A 19,891-nucleotide genomic window follows, 5' to 3' on the forward strand; every position below is an offset into this window, starting at 1 on the left:
AGTGTTCAGGGCTTACTCCTGGCTCTGTTCTCAGGGATCACTCATGACAGCGCTGGGCAGGGTGATCATATGAAATGCCAGGGATCTAACTGGGTTGATTGCATATGAAAGAGAGAAACTTTCTGCATGCAAAAATGGAGGGAAAAGGTATTTAACAGAGACTGGGTTCCTACACATCCTTCATGTCTTCCATTTTATTGGGCATTTCCCTTCACAAATACTTCCTTTGATAAAGTTTTTTGTGTGTGTGCTTTTCTATAGTATGTGACAGTCTTTCCTTGAGTTGTAGTTAAGTTAAAGATTTTATGTATTGATCCTCTTTGGGCTAATAAAGTGAAGTATTTGAAAGGCAGTCCAGTCAAGGTAATGAGAGCTATGATTGTGATATTTTCTCAAGATCATGAATATAGGCAATCATCAGTGGCATTCATCCATAGGGCACAGGAAGCTTATAGAGTGGGAAGAGGAATCATCTAAGATAGAAAGTACAATGAGGGCCGGAGCCATACTACAATAGCTAGTGTGTTTATGTTGCACGTGGTCAACCTGGATTCGATCTGACACCTCATGTGATACCTGAGCCCTGCAAGTAGTGATTCCTGAGTGCAGAGAAGGAGTAAGGAGTAACCCTGAGGCTTTCAGAGTATGACCAAATAAAAGGAAGGAGAGAAGGAAGGAAGGAAGGGAGGGAGGGAGGGAGGGAGGAAGGAAGGAAGGAAGGAAGGAAGGAAGGAAGGAAGGAAGGAAGGAAGGAAGGAAGGAAGGTCCGTCAAGACTGAATACTACTGCAAAGACAACTACAGAAATTGCCAAAGCAGAACAGAAATAGAAATTGGAGGCAGATTCCTGCCCCTGCTTTCCTCCCCAAGACCAACTGAAGAGCTTGGAGGTTATCCTTTTCTTTTTTTTTAGTCGGGTATACATGGGTATCACATCCCAAGATGTCCAGAGGCTATTCCAGGCTCTTTGCTCAGTAGTGACCTCTGGCAGTGCTTAGGGTACCTGATGTGCTGAGGATGCAACCTGAATCAGTAGCATGCAAGGCAAGTGCCTTAATCCCTGTCCTCTCTCTCCAGCCCTTGGATGTTTTCTTAGTGGCGATCAGGAACCATCAAACTTTTTGCCAGTCAGGAAATTGATATGATATCTTTATTGGAGGATGGCTTAAAAAGCAGGGAAAAGAGTATATAGAAGGAAGAGAAATGGCGACACTGTCAAATAAAAACAGCAGTGCGTTCAGGAAGGAAGTCATGGGGCAATAGTGATGATGGGAGGGACTCTGAATGGATGGACGTGAGTAGAGAAAGGAGACAGAGTAGAGACAGGAGAGAAAGTTCTTCTAGAATGACATTCACATTTCCTTCTTGGACACCTTCGTGGAGAGAGAGGCTTTGCTCACCTCTGAAGGGAATATGGGAAGAGATGGAAATCTGTAAACCTGGAAGCTAATTATCAGTGCTTTAGCCATGGCGCATCCAAGATACGTTTAGGACATTATAGACATTAACATCTGAATAATGAGTGAGAATGGGAGTTAAACTAATAGGAGTTAGGTCTGGAGAGATGGCAGTCATTATGAAAGCTAAAGAGAAAGAAGAGGAAGAGAGAGGAAGAGAAAAAGAGGGGGGAACACATTTAAGCAGAGCAATGGGATCTTAAATCGGTGAAGAGTAGGGGGTATCTTTGAGGAGTAAGTGCATTGTGGAGTTCAGGATGGGACTCAAAGGATCATCTTAGATTTGTCGTCAAATCTAAGCCCACAAATCAAAGCCCACAGTGTCCAAGCATGGAGGAAGGGACCCAGAACAGTCAGTCAGATTCTGGCATGCCCAGGAAGGTCACAGTGAGTTTTACAAAAAGACAGGTTTTCAAGGAAAGAAGAATACTTGGGCACACAAGGAACTGTGCCAGAACTATAGCTCCTTCTGATAAACTGGACCACGGGGAAGACAGAGAGTGGGGAGGAGGGCGAGAACCATGCTCACTTGGGAAAAATTTTTTTAAAAAGGAAAATCCAAAGAGAAGTATATTGGGTCGGGCAGTCAGTTGCTGCTGGTACAATCCGTAGAGTTTGATGATGATACTTAGTCGGTTACAGCAGAGGAAAAAATGCAGAGTATTTTTTCGGTTCTTGGGGGCCACACAGGAATACTTAACTGACTGGGCCGATAGTGCCAGGGATCCCCCAGGTTACACTGCCATGCTGAGGGTTTGCAGGGCAGCCTGGGGGGATGCATGATGGGATGGGGAAGGGCGTGCATGAATCCTGAACTGTCCCTCCAGCCCTCGAATACTTTAGTTTAGTTTCACATCCTCCTTTGTTTTCCCTCCTATTTTCCTTGAAGTCGTGAAATTGAATTTCAGAAATTAGGCTCCTCTTGAGATCCCAAGAGAAAGACTTAGCAATTTATGTGGCAGGCAACCCGCAGAGTACCCAGTGAGGACCCTCACTCGAGGGACAGCCAAGACTCCACCGGAGTCAGGAGATGGGGGCAAAGCCTGGGGCCTGGGAAGATGAGACCAGTCTGGTCATCACAACAGTGCAAACTTTTTTTTTTTTTTTGCTGGCGTCTTTGACCTCTGTTAAAATAGATATGCAAGGGGTTGAAGAGATAGGACACACTTGCCTTGCATGAGGCAGACCCGGGTTCAATTTCCAGAAACCCATATTCCTACCAGGAGTGATCCCTGAGCGCAGAGCCCTGAACACCACTGGGTGTGGTCCCAAAATAAAATAAAATAAAATATATATTCAAGAAGTGCCTAGGGCAAGTTGAAGGATCTATTCTGTTTTCAATTCAATTTTCTTTGGGTCTTGGGAAAATAAGCATGGGGTGGGGGGGGGCGTATTATAGTCAGTGCTGGAGGCTTTGCCAGTTCCTTGATTTTTCTGGAAGGGGTGATCTGTCTCAAGGAGAGACCATTCTGCCTTTCAGACCAGCCCAGAAAACTGCCCTGTTCCCATTGCATAGTTCGGTCTCTGCAAAAAGTGTTCATTATGTGACTGTTTTCCCCAGGGACACTATAGGTCAACGAGGTTGTTATCTCCCCTTTCAAGTCAGGACTTGTGCGTTGGTGGTGTTATTGTTTTTTCTCTTGGCGAACAGGCTTTATTCTTAGGTGGGGAGAGAGGGTTTAATTGCCAATGAAAAGAAAGAACCAGGACCCCCCCCAACCCCCCCCCCCGAGTCTTGGGACCGAGTGGGAAGATGCTATTACAGATGGGGCCGGGGAAGCTGTTTGTAATATAGAATCGAGACACGATGTCTCTGGCACGTTTCAGCGAGGAATGGGACTGGCATAGGCTGAACAAGCAGCTAACTGCTTGCCTGCCTGGCATCCGTGGACCAGAGAAAGACCCAGAAGGAGCAGCTGTCAGTCAGGGAAATGTGAGAAAAAATGGAGATGGAGATGAAATGGGATGGAATAAAGGCAGAGAAGCGAATTCCAGAATTTTCCGACATCTCCTCTCAGGTAGAGGTAGAGTCTGTCTCTGCAACAACATCTTGACTTCTCTTTGGAGAAAAACAGCAAATTCACAGCCGATACAGATAACAGAAGGGGCCTGAAATTGCTTTATTTATTATTTATTTTTCTAATCGGAAGAAAATTGAATATAAGTATGTATTTTCCTCCTTGGAAAAAATCTTCCTTAGCCTTTGGGGAAAGGAGTGGGGTAGTCAGTTCTGGACATTCTAATTCAATGCTGGGGGGCTGGGAGGGGGAAAGTAGGTGGTCTTATAGTTATAATCATATGAATTAAACATTACATTAACCCAAAGTGGATGATGCCACCCAGGAAAGGAGGGGGAGGTTGCTGGAATGATGGAGGGAACTTTGCTTACGACTGTGGGGTACTTCCTGGCTGCCCATAAAGTTACTAACGGGGTCTGAAGCCCTAACAGATTACATTTCATAGAGGGGAAGAACAGAGACACCAGATAAGTTACAACTTTTTAACAAGATCATACAGCCAACTGGGAAATCTGTGTTCAGGGCCCAGAAACACTGATTTCTAGAAAAATCATCACAAAGTGGAAAAAAATCCCTGAAGAGTAGATTCGGATGCTGCTTCTCTGATTTCAGTGTATTTTATTCCCTTCAGATCCTTTTCACCTTGCAGTCAAGTCCCTTTCAGTGGGGTCTAGTCAAATCATCTAGAGCAGAGACTCAAAGATTCCTGCTTATCTGAATGACAGCTGTGAATTTTCCTGATACCCACTGTGACAACTCATGTTGTTATTAAAATCCTAGAATAATCACCAAGCCACAGAAAGGAGTCTTGTTTGTTTGTTCTGTGGGATAAGTGACTGCCTCTAATATAGGACTTTTTCTCTCTGATCATAAGTTGTAGTTCCTCACAACCTAATTCAATGGCTCTATATAAACTTAAAAAATTCTTCTTCTCCCCATCCTTTTGAAAATCTACCAGAAATATCTGGTCAGGCAAAGTTCCCTGACTGTTTATGCCATCCGTTCTGGCATAAATTCCCCCCTAAAAAAAAAAGTAGTTATTCAAGAATATCTTGAATTTTTCTGCTTAAGCTCATGTCACCAAATTATGGTGTTAAAGTGAAACCCTAATATATTTATTGATTTAATGATAAACATCATGTACAAAATTCATAATTCCTCTATCTTGCCCTGCCCTTATTTTAAAAATTGATTTGAGTGATCATGTTGTACTCATCATTGATTGAAGATCTTACAAGGGCCACTTCCCCCAAATAATTACAGTTTGGTGAATTTCTGTGGCCACTTCTGTCTCGAAGTCCTGTTGTCAGCAGGGATCGCGGGTTGGGGAACATTTGTAGACTGTTTTGTTAGGCTCTTCACATGGACTTTTGCCCTAGTGTCAGACCCTGGCCTACTCTGCTCTCTGGAGGGAGAGTTGATTATATAAATGCCCTTCTTTTGCCTCTCACTTACTCTAGATCTTGGAAATACCTGATTCCGTTTGCCCTGTATCTTCTAAAAAAAAGAAAAAAAAAAACCATTCCTTACTATTGTTGCTCAGAAGCTGAAAAACACCAATACTAGGCACACTACCATTGGGATCTTCCTTCCTTCCTTCCTTCCTTCCTTCCTTCCTTCCTTCCTTCCTTCCTTCCTCCCTCTCTCCCTCTCTCCCACCCTCTCTCCCTCCTGCCCTCTTTTTTCTCTCCTTATCCTCTTTTCCTCTTTATCTCTACCATTTTCCTCTTTTCTTTCCTTTGCCCCTCCTCCTTCCTTTCTCATTCTTTCTCTGTTTTTCTCCCTTTCTTTCTTCCTCTCTTTATATTTCCTCTTTTTCTCCTCCCTTTTTCCCCTCTTCCTCTCTTTATCCCTTCTTCTCATTATCTTTTTCAACCTTTCTCTTTCCTTCCCTCCTTCCCTGCTTTCTTTCCTACCTTCCTTCCTTCATTCATTCCTTTTCTTCTTTCCTTCCTTCCTTTCTTCCTATCTCCCTTCTTCCCTCTTTCTTTTCTCTTCTCATTCTCTTTTCTTCTCTTTCTACCATTTTCTCTTTTCTTTCCTTCTACCTCTCATCCTTCCTTTCTCATTCTCTCTCTTTCTTCCTTTTTATTTCCTCTTTTTTATCTTTTCCCCTCTTCCTCTCTTTATCTATTCCTCTCTTTATCTCTTTCTACCTTTCTTTCTCCTTCCTTCCTTCCTTCCTTCCTTCCTTCCTTCCTTCCTTCCTTCCTTCCTTCCTTCCTTTCTGCCTGCCACACTCTGTGCTACTTAGGGATTACTCCCGACCATTCTTGGGCGACCATTCAGTCCCAGGGATCAAATTCAGGGCTCCCACAGGCAGACTATCTTCATCCCTCTGAATCACCTACTAGTCCCTCTTCCTATGCTTTTATTTTTATCATTCCTACTTTCCTCTTTCTAGAGAACGTATTGCTTTAAAAAAAATCATGAAATCACTGTGAATTACAAAGTTATTCATGATTGAGTGTCAACATCCATAGTTTCACCAATGTCTCCTACCCTCCGCCAATGTCCCCAGTTTCTCTCCAACCCACAGCCTGCCTCTACACCAGGTACGTTTTTTTTCTTTTTCTTTTTCCCTTTCAGGTTCTGTGGTTTCCAGTACTGTTAATGGTAGGATATCATGTAAATCGCTTTACCTCCTTTCAGCACCGGAACTCGGTCTCAGGGACTGGGGTTGCCCCTAATCAGACTTTAGGCATGCTGACACTGACCTCAGGTAGAAATGTGCCGGAAAGAACAAAGCCATAGCTGTCTTCCTCCAATGCATTTTAGTTTATCAGTTGTATTTAATCACTATTTTTATTGATGTTATTATTATTATTACAGTATCAAGGATGACACTCGGGGTCTCCACATTCAAGGCATGTGTTCTGCTGCTATGTCACATCCTTAGTCCCCTCCAGGGTACTTTCAATAAAGGAAGTACTGTTCGCTATGTTTATTTTGTTTAGGGCAAAACTGTCCTGCCCAGAGAGGATTAAGGAAGGCCTTTCCAAGGTGTTTGGGTAAGATTACTGGCATTCAGTCAGCACGGGTTCTGCTCTAAAGCTGTTGGCCCTAGGGCTGGGGAAGTGGTTTACATGGCTTGATCCCAGGCCTGGCAGGTGGAGATGCTGACAGGAGACCGTGACACCAGAGACTGCCTGAACATTGCCACTGCAGCCCAGTGACCCCAGCATAGATGCACTGCGTCACCGGCCAAGTCCCAGTGAAAGTGCTCCCCAAGCACAGCCGAGAGTCTCCCAAAAACATCGAAGAGGGAAAACCCGTTGGTGCTCAAGTTGTCTCCATTCCTGCCCCACCTAGTTGCTTTTCACCTGCCTTTACCTCTAGCATCTCCACCCCCGCCCCACCCCGCCCCACGATCACGCCTGTAAAACTCATTTTCCACCAGGTCACACATGGCTCCTCCTGTTACTTTCAGGAGTTTTGTTTCAATCATCCTCAGTGTGGCTCTGAGACATGCAGCCTAGGACACACCCAGCTCTGTGCTGAACTCTTTGCAGACTCTCTCCTGGGAGCATCCCTGCTATGCCACCTCAGAGCTTCCCCTCAGTGTCCTGGATCTCACCTTCTTTCTGCCTTGGTGCCTGAACTTCCCCATAGTTCCTGGAGATAAGCAATGCCTAAGCTTCAAACCCTTTGCTTTCTTCGTCTGCTTCTTGTCTCTGAGATCTCGTCTGCTCGCCTATCTAAGGTGTCATAGACAAACATGACAGAGAGCTAAATTTCCTCTTTCCATCTCCAGAATTCTGAGCTGGTTCATGCCCAGAGTTCTCTTCACATTGCTTGCTTTCTCTTTGTCTCCTAAAATCACCTCTTCTTTGGGGATCTGCAGCCTGAGCCAGATACCTCCCCGAGGTGCTCAGACTCACCCCCCCCCCACCATCTCCTATAAAGGAGATCGAGAGAAGAGACATGATAATGATGAGAGACATGAAAAATAGACCCAGGAGGGAACACTGGAATAAAATAAAGTAATAATCATAGAGATTATTTAGCATGACAGCACGGATCTGAAGGGAAGATTTAAGAATAATCGTCTTCAAGTATGTGAAGAGCCCTTACTGAGAAAATGATGGCCAGCTGCTCCCCATTTCTTCTCCAAGTTGGAGCAAGAGCCATTTGGGCATAAGTTATGGCTTTTGAGATTCAAGTTTGAAACTCGCAAAATAGAATTGCCCTTGGGAAACAATGGAAAGGGCTGTGATGAATTGCTTAAAATGAACGTGGCAGGGCAGGGCGTTTGGGGGGTTGTTTTTTAATAGATTCTTCTGTATCTGGGCATCGAGAAGCATTTGATCCACCGAGAGCATGGATTCAGTTCATGTCCTATGATACTATCACATGATTTTTATATAAGAAAGAAATGCACACTTTTTTATGGTTTTGAAAATTAGTGACTTCAAGCTACGAATTAGGTTCAATTGCAACTTAGTCTCTGTCTTTAAAAAGTTGGGTAGGTTAAAATAGGGGAGTGTGTGTGAGTGTGTGTGTGTGTTTGTGTGTGAGAGAGAGACAGAGACAGACACAGAGACAGACAGAAACAAAGGGAAGAAGAGAGAAATAATTACAGAACAATTGGAATAAAATACAAATGATTGAATCGTTTTAATTAGGTAAGCAGTTTTACACTATGCATTATTCATTTGGAATGTTGCTTCCAACTGCCCCTCCCTAACCAATATTTATTTAGTTAGTAAGTGTCTTTTGCACAAAACACAGTGCTAGATGCTGGGGGATCCGGAGAGAAATTCTCCTGCCCTGGTTTAGGGTTTGGAAGCAGTTCCAATGAGACAGGAAGCAGAGTGTTCCAGGACGGAGGGGAGGAAGGGTGGTCAATGCCATGCCCAGTGAGAACACAGAGGGGACCGTCCCACTTTGCTTGTTGGGCCAGGAAAGGTTTGCTGGAGAGCCTGAGTGATGGACCACAGCATGAGCGAGCACAGTTGGCCAAATAGATGGAGAGATGTTAAACATATGCTTGCATCTGAAGTGACATATAAAAATAGACACTCAGCCATAAGTTAAAATCACAAAATTTAAAACTGCATTAAGGCCTGTTCTATGGGACTGTGTCATGAAAACACTTGAAAATTTCATTGATTATCCAGTGTTTTTCAATGCAGACATCTTAAACCATGCTCAGGAAATGATTACAGTACCTCTTGGGGTCTTTGAAAATGCTGCTATTTTACATTTATTTTTTGGTGAGGGTGGGTGGGGGTGATAAAGGCACACTCAGCTGTGCTCCAGACTCCTGGTTCTGTGCTCAGGGATCACTACTGGCAATGATGGGGGGATCATATGCAGTGCTGGGATCAAACCCAGTCAGCTGCATGCCAGGCAAGTGCCTTGTCCCCTCTGCCCTCTCTTTGGCCCCACTATTTCACGTTGTAAAGTCTTAAGTGTAGAAGTTCACACAATCTGTGGTCTGGCCACTGCAGGAAGGATTTGACTGTGGTAATTCTAGCCTTCTAAGACTTTATCACGGGCTGATTCTTGGTGTTTAAGCCAACAAAAGGAAGTATTTACCGTAATATGACTAATTCCAAAGCTCCCTTACCTCGCTGTTGAAAATTTCACTGAAAGTGTGTTACTGAGCACAATACCAAAATGTCCTGTGGGGGCATATGAGAATACCAGACGGATGGTTACTAACCAGTCATCCAGATGAAGAAATTGCTTCCTAATTAAAACCAAGTGAAGCATTTTTATTCAGAGCCCTTTCATTTCTTGAACATGGACTGTCAAAGTAGAGCCTTCAAAGTCTCCCCCAACAACCAACCGCCCTACCCCGTTGTCTTCTTCTTTTGAAAACTTGAAAAATAAGTTGGATTCCACTAGATTGCCAAGCATGACAAAACACTGCCATCCCTGGGTGTGCCAGGGAATTAACCTGGCATTTTGCAGCACGTGTCCAACATGGCAGGGGTGAATAGCTCTTTGTCATCTTGGCTGTTGTCTACCCTTACTCCTAAAATGGCCTAGTGCCGTACTGCCTCTTTTCACGTTGCCTTGGGACACCTAGTGGCTTGATTTAGACCCATCAGCACTTGGTCTGTGCCCCATTTCTGGTATCCATGCCCCCAAGCTAACTCTTGTGGGCCATCTGGATTTCTCCCTTGGCACTGCCCTCTGCTCTGGTCCTGTTCCCAGCACCAGGTAGGAATTAGCTCCTTTGTTCACGTCCTTCCCTCCCACTTGGATACTGGCCTACATAGGGTTGAGGCTAAGCCTTTTGGCTAGAGCGTATAGCTTGATTGCTCCCTGCTAAGAGTCCAGACCACGGGCCTGGCCATGCTACCCAGCACGCTCTGACCCAGGGTCACCCACATTAGAAACATAAGAACGGGTGAATTGAACACACAAATAATGTAACTGGAGATCAAACCTCAGATCTTTTTTTTCTTTCTTCTTTTGGGTCACACCCAGCGATGCACAGGGGTTACTCCTGGCTCTGCACTCAGGAATCACTCCTGGAGGTGCTCAGGATGCTGGGAATCAAACCCAGGTTGGCCACGTGCAAGGCAAATGCCCTCCCCACTGTGCTGTGGCTCCAGCCCTAAAACTCAGATCTTAGGTCTTCATCATGACCCGGATTTCTGCCAATGTGTTTGTGAGTTTGGTAAAATAACCAAACACCCTTCAAATTATAGAAGAAAACTTGTGTGCTTCTAATAAATTGTGCATTTTAGTTATTTCAGATAGTTATGAAGTCAATAGGCATCCTGTGGGTGGATTTTTCTGTCGATTCAATCCAAGAGGTGCCCAATATTTTAATGGCCTTTTAGATATATATAGGCATCTGTGAAAAATTATGAATTGGCTCTTATTACGAGGCTTTGTTTTCAATGCTTTATTTCTGCTCCAGCATAAATTGATAGTTAAACTCTGTTCGAAAAGGATCCAGAAATTTGATTTTAAATAGTTTTATATCAGCTTATAATAGAGTGTCCAGAACTTTTAGAGACTTACATGCTCCAGATAAAAGAGTAGTTTGCACAAGAGAAAACTTTAAAATTTTATGCGTTGCGTGTAAATCAAGTAAGTTGCACAATTATTAGGTACCAACTGATGTCATCGTGCTGTGATTCTGGCTACATTGGATGGTTTCTTTGCCATGTTTGTTTTTTACCAGAGAAAAAGGCCTGAACATAAATATATGTATAATTTTTAAGACAAGCTCAATTCTGGAGCGTGAGAGACTCCTGCTGACCTGTGAATATTGATGAACAGTTCTCCTGAACCTGAAGAGGACACAAGGAGAGGGATTGTTGGTCATTTAATACCTTAAAGGGACTCCGAAACACAGGAAAGTCAGGGGACCAGCTTCTTCCATTCTGTCCCCAAACGCAAATGATTGATTTTGAGAAGTGATTATTTGTCCTGTTTTCCCATCTCTTAACCCATCTGCTTTGAAAGTGAACCACACACACAAGTACTCCTTTGCCTGACTGATTTGATATTAAGGATGTAGTGAGATGGTGTAAGAGTCAGGCTACGAGCTGGGAAAGGGGGACTGCCCCGAGAGTTGGTGCGCACAGGTTGTGTATGTGAAAGTCGTAAGCCCTAACCCCAACACTGGCGCCCCACACCCCGCCATCCAAGCCTGGAGCTAGATGATGCTCCGAAACCAGCCCAAAGGAGAGCAGGCTCAGAAGCTGTGCTAAGTTTAGGTTCTGGCACCGGAGACTGGTGTGGTCCACTCGCAACCTTTCAAAGCTGTGAACTGAGATAATGTCACTCCATCAAAGGGACCATGTGGAAATGCTGTGTGTTAAATGCTCATCATAACAAGGCCATTTTATTGAACCGGTTTGGGATGGAATCCTGGTTCTATAGAGTGAGTTTAAGCATTTGATTCTGTATCAGCATCTCTGACTTTACAGATTTGGTGCTTAATTTATTAGCAGGGAAATGATGGTTTCAGTTTGGGGTCAACTCTGACTCCCACCCCCTCGTTTCCGCCCCCCCCCCCCCACACACACACACCCTTTAAGGCCTTTAGCCTAAGTAGAGAGAGAGAGATTAAAAATCTTCTAATAGGAAAGCTAAGTTGGTGCTAGTTTCAAGTAACAGCTCATTTATGGACACCCCCCACTCCCAAATATAATTTGCTTTGATTTGGTTTGGTTCATGCATTTTTAAAAGTCTTCCTTGTGGTGTAGAGTCATTAGGCGTTTATGCCTAAAGAACTGAATTCAGTTATAAGTAAAATTCATTTAATACTGAGTCGGGTTCCATGCAGTTATTTATTCACAACATAAAATGGCCACATAATTCAACGTATTTGATAGTGTCTGTTCATAGAGCTGCGGGAAATTCTGCAGCTCTTAGAAAACGAATGCTTAAGCTATGGACGGCATTATCCATAATGCTAATTATTCCTGACATCAATATGGCAAACTATAGCAGAGGAAAATAGAAGTTTAATGGGTGCCTTATTATATGTCTCTAGGACTGCTGTATTTCAAAGATGGCAGATTTAATGCATGGCTGGGCGTGGCCCTCAAACCTGGGATCTTTTCTTGGGAAGATATTTATGGAAACCAACCTTTACTTCTCAGCGACAGAAAGTATTTCAAAACCACGGTCTCTCCCTCTGGCTCATGGGCAGCGGCTGTGTCTGCCACTGCTCAGCTGTGCTCAGAGTAAACCCTTGATTATTCTCAGGGGACACTGCCATTGTCCAGTTTGAAAAATAATTCGTTTCTGAGTCAGAAAAGGTAGAATTCTAACGCTAGACATGTAGGTGTTCCCATTCTAGTCTGATAGCCAGATTCACCTCACCTGTACCTGGCATTATTTACAGATGGGCTTTGCTTGATTAGCATTTTTAATCGGAATTCTAATAAATGCTATCAATCAGTGACCAATCTGCATAGCATTTATCAAGGGAAATGAGCACGCCAAATTGCAGGCTTTTGGGGGTGGGTTCATCTTGACTGAAACAGTTTTAAGCTTTTAAAATCTCTCGCTCTTCCATGAAAATCTTCATCTTCTCATGGCTGAATCCAAATCCAGATGGCTTTAGCGGGGCCATGAGCATCCCCAGGGTATGCGTCTAAAAGGTAGACCATCCCCCAGACCTCCAAATCCTGGCAAATTCTAACCCTGCAATGCTCGGTGTATTTAGTTCTTCTAAGGTTTCCACCGAACACCACCATATTCTGGCCTAAATAGTTATATCATGTTTAATTGCAATTATTTCAGAGACACCCCCCCCACGCCGCCCCCAGGAGAATTGTGTAGAAAAACATCACCATCATCCGTGAAATAGTCAGACTTCCAGGATATAGTTTTGCTTAATAGCCTAAATGGCTTTCAATGCCCCACAAAATATCTATTGTTCTATTTTTTGACCCAATTTTACTAAAGAGCATTTCAGCCCCCTGAAATCACTTCGAAATTTAGACCGTGTCAATGGAATGTGGAAATGATTTCTATAATATCTTCATAATGTCCTAATTAAAGGCTGAGCAGATCGATCATCGGTTTGACAGGGTGGTTGTGATCATCTTGTGGTACTAGAGCATGTTTGTGTGCTAGGATTTTCCCAGGGCCATTGTTCTGGAAAGAAGAGAACACCGGGGTGTAAAGTCTTTGCATGGGAGAGATCAGACATTTCCTTGTGTGAGGATGGATCAGTTCGATGGGAATTCAAACTGAGAAGGAACAGGCAGTATCCGCCATCAGTTAGGCTGCATCCCCGTTTCCGAAGCATCAGAGGTAAAATTTGGGAGGTGGGCTGGGGGGTGGGGGCGGGTTTGGGGAAGAGATCAGGCAGCAGAGGAAAAAAGCAAATGCTGTTGCTAAGTCTTGGGAATGAGGACAGAGTACAGCCTTCCTGGGGTCTTGAAGAGAGAGAATAAGAGAACATGGATCTTCAAAGTGTTCATCTCGGGCTTGTTTCTATGTAGACGATATTCGCGAATCTCAGAGCAAATGATGGTTCAGAGAGACACCGTGGATGGATATTAATATTGTAAGGCGCATCTTGTTTCCTTGTAAAATACTTACTAAGGACCCGGACGAAAACATCTGTCACTCTAAAAAATCCACGACCATTCCGGCCTGTTCAGTACTCGGGGTAGTGGAGGAAGAGGTGTAGATGGAATGTTCTAGAAGAAAAGAGAGATTAAAAAAAAAAGACTAGAGACAATGCCAAAAAAACTAAAAATAAAAATCATAATGATCAAAGTGGATCAGCAAAGAGGGAGGGGAGGGAAGACCATTAAAAAAAAAAGTGCTGCAAGAATGAAGTGGCTCCCATTTATTAAAAGTACGGACAGTCGGACCGGCCAGGAACGATTCCGGGTCGGGCTTGCCGGTCCCGGCGCATCATTTCAAGCCGGCTCGGGTCTCGGGCTCCGGGGAGGGACCTTCTTCCCGCTCGCGGCGTGCGTTCCAGGAGGTCAGATGAGGCCCGGAGAAGCCCCTCGGCGCCCGGGCACCCCGGAGCCGCGGCCAGGGGGCGATCGATCGGGGCTCAGCCGGTGCGCGCAGCGTCCCCCCAGCCCCCCGCGCGCTCACGCCCGGCGGGTGCTGGACTTGGGGCTCCCGCGGCCCCGCCCCGCCGCCTCGCTCGCCCCCCACTCCCGGGGCTGCCCACCTTTCCCGAGCCGCGGGTGCCTGGAGTTGAACGACTTAGTTGGGTGGGTTGTCGGGTAGCTGCGGCGGCCCCTAGCCTGCCTAACCCAGCGCGCGTCTGCCCCGCCTGGAGCGGGCCGGCTGGTGAAAAGACGGGGACGCGGGGAGAGATGGGGACTCGTTCCTGGGCTGGGGGCTGGGGGGTAGGAAACGGGGGGGGGTGCTCTTTTGTGAGCCCAGGTGGAGCAAACACCGCTTTGGAACCAAGGGGCTGAGAGCGGGGGGTCATGATGGTGGGGGGGCAGGTGGGCACCCCACCTTGACGAACCGCTCTCGCAAGCTGTCTGGTCTTGCCAGCGCAAACGCGCGCGCGCGCGCGCGTGTGTGTGTGTGTGTGCGTTCATGTGTGTGCGTGTGTGTGCATGTGTGTGCGTGCATGTATGTGCATGTGTGCGTGCATGTGTGCATGTATGTGCATGTGTGCGTGCGTGTGCATGTATGTGCGTGCGTGAATGTGTATGCATGTGTGTGCGCGCATGTGTGTGTACATGTGTGCGTGCATGTGTGTGCAAGTGTGTGCATGCCCGCGCGCCTGTGTGTGCGCGTGCGGACCTTCCCGCTGGGGGGGACGTGTGTGTGTGTGTGTGTGTGTGTGTGTGTGTGTGTGTGTGTGTGTGTGTGTGTGAGCGCCCCCTCCACCCCGGGGTGCGGTGCCGGGGCGGCCGGGCAGCTGCGGGGCCCCGGCGGGGGGCGGGTCCGGCGGCGGCGGCGGCGGCCGGGCCGGGCGCGAGGGGGTTAAGCGCTCGCCTTCCCCCCGGCCGGGTGTAAACAGACGGGCTCAGCCTATCATGTCTGGCTGCCGCGCGCAGCCGGAGCCCCGAGCCCGGCGCTGTAACACGATCCGCTCCAGACCCTGGCAACTTGGCAGCGCCGGGCTCGGCTCCGCACGGCCACAGCGAGGGCGCGCCGCGGCGAGGTGGGTGAGCGGGGCGCGGGGGGGCGCGCGGGGCGCACGGGGGGCGCACGGGGGGCCGTGGGGGACTCACGCGGGGGGCGCGCGGAGTCCCCGGCGCCGGCGGCTCTCTCCGCTGGGCGCTGGGCGCTGGGCGCTGGGCGCCGGGTGCCGGTGCCGGCCGGAGCGTCGGCCGCGAGGTGCCGTTTTCCTCGTCTCTGGGCGCGTTGGAAGCCCTCGCGGGGCCCCGGCGCGGGGCCGAACTTGGGCGCGTTCCCCGGCTCCCCCTCGGCGCCGCGGGGGCTCAGGGGCGCCTTGGGCGTGCGTCTGGGTGTCTCCGAGTGTCTGTGTGTCCGTGTGTTGTGTGAGTGAGCGCGATTCGGAATTCGGCGGGTTCATTTTTTTTTTTCTTTTTCTTTTGGTTTGCAAAGGATGCCGCGGTCCTCTAGTCCCGGAGGTAAAGGGCGTTCGTGCCCGGCATTCGGGGACTTTGGAGAGGTTGCTCGGGTGCCCTGATGGGGAGCAGAGCTGAGTCTCCCCGGCGAGATGAGAGAGAGAGAAAGAGAGAGCGAGACTCAGCTCCCTTCTCTGCCTCGAGCTTCAATTAACCAGCTCTTGGGTTGCGCGAATTGAAATCCATCATCCTAATTGCTTGATGGGGGGCTGCTGCAAGTGGGGGGGGGGGGGTTAGAAAAAAAAGCAGTTCGCTGATTGAAAGAGCGGGGTGCTGGGGGTTTTGTGCTTTTTTTTTCTTTCCTCCTGCGAAGTACTTCAGTGTGTGATGGGGGGAGTGGGGTGCTGGGTTGGGGGGGGGGGCGCTGGAGAGGGGTTTCAAGCAGTGCGCAGTGGAGAAACAAATGCAACTTTGCAGTCGGGCTGAGAGGAGGTTTCTTCCTCCCGGGGGTGGGGGGTGGAGGAGTTGGAGGTGGCCTGGTGGGTACAGGGTTGGGGTGGGGGTGACCGGCGCACTCGGGGATGCCTCGTGCAAGCGCTTAGGTGTGTCTTGCAAAAGCTCCGAGCGGTGGCTGTGTAGTGACTGCTCTTGGGGGGCGGTCGGGGGTGAAGCTCCCCTCTCCGCCGTCCTGCGTGCAGCAGCGCGGTTGCCCTGACTCTATCTCCGATAGGATCTGTGCAAAAAAAAAAAAAAAGCCCTGGGTCTGTGTCACCGAAGTCATTCCGTCTTCTGAAAGCCCTCGTGTAATCAAATTCAGTGCCTTAAGATGGTGTCGCTGAAGATTTGATCCCCTTCCACTGAAGTGGAAATACTTTCAGTAATTGAAAGCAGATTCCCGTCTGGACTTGCAAGCAGCCAAGGTTTTTCATTTTGCAAAAAAAAATCAACCTTTTGTTCTCTGCTTTTCCACGTCGTCGGCGAGGGCCATCCAGAGACCTCGGTGTGTTGCTAATTGTTCGGAGGAGTTCCCCAGGCAGGGACCGGCGTTTTGCAAAAAGTCCCAAGAAGGTGTTTCGGAAATCACAGCGAACTTAGCCTCCGTTGGAGATGGCCAGGGCCAGACTCTTATCTGCTGTCTGTGCAGCGCGTTAGGTTTTTGCCAGCGGCTTCCCAGGCAGTTAAATGCAACTGGCGTGTTGAAAACCCCAGCTAGAGAGTCCATCCGCCTTAAGAGGTTTGAGAAAGAAAATAAAAAGAAAAAACTTGAGAAATTTTGGAATGAGCCTCCCCTCCAGCCCCCCATTTTTAGCTGTGCTTTGCCCAGTTTGAGGATGCGTTTTGAAATCAAGTGCAAAGTCTGTTTCATTGAGAGAGATTCGGGATTTACATGTATGCTGTCAGAGGACTGAAACCTCCAAAAATAAATGATTACAGTTCGTTAACCTGGAGCCTCTCTGATCTTTGGAGGTTAAATGTTTCAAGGCTTTAAACGGGAGGAGAGGGTGCCCTTGCCGACTGAAATTAGGCTTCATGCTAGATAGACAAAGAGGGAGTTACTTGATCTCTCCTTAGCTAGCAAGATAGAGAAGAATGCTGGGAGGTAACAGTGCCGGCTGTGAAGTCCACATGCTTTGTGTAATTTGCAGGAGAAAGTTAGGAACGCTGGGAATCAGAGATCCCAAGAAAGTAAGAATGCAGCCTTCCATTTTTTTTTTTTATTAAGGATTACTTTCTTAAACCTGTTGTAACTGATTATTAGTGAATGGACAGATCACAGAGCATGAACAGGGCAGATTAATTTCTTCCCAGATATTTGAGGGGGCTGTTTTTACCTCCTTCCTTCCGATCATTGCTCATTTGAGCACATTCAAATAAACCAGAAGTGAAAAACTTGGTCCTGATTTTAAATGGCGTTCTTGTTAACATTTCTCCTGTGGAAGTCCTCTTGGATAAAATCAATATTTAAAATATTTGGCAAACATTTAAACTACCAGATCTTTTTACTACATGGGGGCTTTTGGGGGTGGGGGAAAGGGGTCATGTCTTCTATTTCAGAAGCCCAGTCCGGGGCCTCTTAGGTTTTAATTCTCTTCAGAGATTTGGATGAAGAACAGCAACTTCCGTGGACTCTTCCAGATGTCTGAACAGTGATTTTCAGTGTGGGATCCTTGTCTAAACATCTCACGGCACTCTGGCTGCAGGTTCCATTTACTGTTAGGTTTTATGTCCTTACAGTTTCTCACTTGGTAAAGGGATTGCACAGGATTCTGTCATCTGAAATAATACATTCAATTTATCACGGGACTCCTTTCTTTCATAATGGAAGTGGCAAAGGAGGCACTGTCTAAATACAGTGATCTTGATAATTAATGCCATAAAATAGATTAAAATGCTGTATTCCAGGTATTCATTTCCTTAAAAGGACCACCAGTACAGCGTTGCTAAGCACCCATCACTACTGCAAGTAACACAAAATGACCCAAATTAAAGAACCTGTTCTAAGCTGTATTCTTGCATTTTCTAAAGTGCATTTCAAAAGGTTTAACAAGACTCATTCAATTAGTGAAGGGAAAAAAAGGATCTATTTTCAGCTCTGATCAGCAATGAAAAGATTGGGCTTTGGAAGATCAGTCTTTGTGTGTATCATTTATTTTGGTTCCTAGACTTTAAGCAATTGTGCATAAAGATTTTCTCACCCATCACCTTTTCAACAACCCAAACATGAATGCTAAACCTAGGCCAGCATAATTGTTTTAAATGGTTACCCAAACGAGGACATTTTTATGAGCTTTCCCCGCATTAAATAAATTTTTTAAGTTTAAATTTTATTCTTAGGTTGTATGTTATTGCTTTCCAGTGGATTTTTTGCTTTGCAGATATGCGTGCGCACACACACACATAGCCTACCTTCATCTGTTTGTACATAGGTCATTTGAACAAAGGAGGGCAGAAATGATTCCATCTCACCTTGAATGGGAATGCTTTAGTCTGGAGCACTGGCAAAATGGGATGCTTTCCTATAAGGGTGTTTGGTGGTTGAGAATTTGGTATCAGGAAGAAGAAAGTGATGGATCTTAGTGGGTGAGGAAGCGGGTCCTTTCGGGGTTTGGGCTTTGGTTAGATCTTGCTCTCTTAGACCAGACTTATAAATAATTACCATTTAGGAACTCTAGGCTGAAAACCTCAGTTATTGTTTTCAAAGTATCCAGGTGTGTCGCATCTACAGTGGTCGCCCTGGTGCTTAGCCCGTACAACTAGAGGCACTGATGAAGGTTATGGGACTTGCAGAAGGAGGAAGGAATAGAACACAGGCTGATAGAAGCATGGGGGGGGGGGGGGGGTTCCAAAGATCCAGGTGATGGTTGTTAGCAAGATGTTGGCTGAATCCTCCTGATCCTGGGCAAATCTGCAATACCCAGTCATCAGTCCAAAGTGCTTCACTGGCTCTCAGCCTATACCAAGCGATTTCATCTCCCCAGACACTGAATAATTTGAAGTCAACTTAACATTTAAATTTTTTCTTCCAAAAGGGGATGTGTGACATTGGCAATTCATTCTGGGACTTACAAGGTTGTTTGGCTTTACCAATTACTCCAGTCATGGATAATATGAAATACAATTGTTTGACTCTTGTTACAGTTTTGTTTGAAAGGAATAGTTACTGTATCTCTAAGGCCTAGTGTCCTGAATTAAAGTTCCCTTTAGGTATTTGTTATTTCAGATAAATCAAGATTTTTCTTCCTCAGAAAGAATTATGACTTTATATGCTGATATTTGCATGGCCTCATCAGGTTTTCAATGATATATATTTTAATATTTAGGAAACCATTTGTTTTAAAAATTGATATTTAGCTATCCCTCTGAGGCACAAATTTGTTGCTCAGTTTGGGATGCACCGTATGTAAGTTTTGGAATAACGACTTTGAATTTTCACTACCTTAGGCTGAACACAAGAGCAAGCTCCTCCTCGGTATCTGAAAAATAATATCCTCCCCCACTCAAGGGAAGAAGTGAAGTCAGTCCGAAAATCTGCGAGCCCACCTTAACGACAGAACTGGGAAATCACATATTAGTGTTTCAAAGAAAAGGAGTTTGCAAAGGAGGTTCTCTCTTAATTGTTATTGTTCCCTTTCTCTGTATTAAATACTGTTTTATTTGTCTTGAGTGTTTAGAAGGCAGAATGGATTAGAAAGCACACCAGAGTGACTAATATAGCACCCGGGTAGATAAATACCTTTTCCTATGTATATATGTGAAGCTTACAAAATTCTGATGGGGGCCAGAAAGAACAGTGGGTAGGGCTCTTGCCTTGCATGCAGCAGACACAGGTGCAATCCCAGGCACTGGAAACGGGCATACGGTCCGGTCCCCTGAGCTCAGAGCCAGGGGTTAAGTCTTGAGCATGGGTGGGTGAGGTGCAGGTCCTCCTCCCCTCAAATGTAACTGCGGTGTGCAAGTTGAAATGAGTTTTT

General features: G+C 46.2%; 1 protein-coding gene across 6 annotated transcripts in view; it reads left to right on the forward strand.

Moving 5' to 3' along the window:
- Positions 1-19,891, forward strand: part of TENM3 (teneurin transmembrane protein 3) — a 1,336,193-nt gene that overhangs the window by 978,174 nt on the left and 338,128 nt on the right. The window contains exon 1 of one of the 6 annotated variants that reach the window (XM_056114257.1): positions 14,913-15,049. The exons of the other annotated variants lie outside the window; for them this stretch is intronic. The gene's annotated coding sequence lies outside the window, so the exon portion shown is untranslated. Of the gene's footprint in view, positions 1-14,912; positions 15,050-19,891 lie in introns of those variants that run through there. 6 annotated transcript variants of the gene reach the window in all.

Source organism: Sorex fumeus, unplaced genomic scaffold, assembly GCF_029834395.1.
Source record: "Sorex fumeus unplaced genomic scaffold, SorFum_2.1 ptg000024l, whole genome shotgun sequence".
In the NCBI taxonomy this organism is placed as follows: domain Eukaryota; kingdom Metazoa; phylum Chordata; class Mammalia; order Eulipotyphla; family Soricidae; genus Sorex; species Sorex fumeus.